The following is an 897-nucleotide window of genomic DNA, read 5'->3' on the forward strand; positions in this document are numbered from 1 at the left end:
CACACCAGACACCCCAGCTGCAGAGGGAAGCACTGGGCCCTGCACAGCTCAAGCAAGCAGAAAGGCTCTGGGGAGAAAAAAAAAAGAAGATCAGGCTCACCACTTTTTTTTTTTCCTTCAGTGGAGCCTGCCTGCATGGGTTACCACTGAGTCCCACAGCCCTTGAGCTTCACAGGGCCCACCAACCCCTCAGCATGTCAGCTTCCAGCACCTTGTGCACTGTTGCACTTTGTTAGGTAGCAAACTAAAACACCTCGGAGGTGTTTTATCTTGCTATGTACCAAAGTAATTGAAAGTGGAATATGCTGCCGAGCATGCAAACAACAATACCATTAAAGTGGTGCAAAAGGGCATTAAAGCTGCTTTAAAGGCCAATTTTGTGGTGTGTACAAACCCCATGGATACTGAAAGGGAAAAAACAAAGGAGTCTCAGTGTGCTTGAAAATATATTTTTTGGGTGAATGCTGAGCAGGTTTAGGAACCCAGGCAGCACAGCCCTTGCTCAAGAACCATTTCATGTCTAGTTCCTCCATATTATTTATGATTCCTGGAATGCAAGCACAGTACACCCTACAAACCCATAGCAAGTTAAAGTACTCTTCAGTTTCAACAGAATTAACATATTGTAACTAAAACAGTTAATACAGGAAATTACAGCCTGCATCAACCCTCTCCCAAATGTCAGGAAAGTACAGACAAAGAAAGAGGTGATCTTTATATTCCAAGTTCCTGATCAGAATTTTGAAACAACTTATGGAAAGAGCAGACCAGAAAGACATGAAATTTGCGTAAGATGAGGCAAGTCCTTTTAAGAAGGGTTCAGTCAGTGTTCTTTAGGCCTTCAGCCAGATTGGAAATATTGAATAAAGTTTTTTTTTTTTTTTTTTTTTTAAATTG

The sequence above is a fragment of the Gavialis gangeticus genome, unplaced genomic scaffold (assembly GCF_001723915.1).
Source record: "Gavialis gangeticus isolate Ggan-Ray unplaced genomic scaffold, GavGan_comp1, whole genome shotgun sequence".
Taxonomy (NCBI): Eukaryota; Metazoa; Chordata; order Crocodylia; family Gavialidae; genus Gavialis; species Gavialis gangeticus.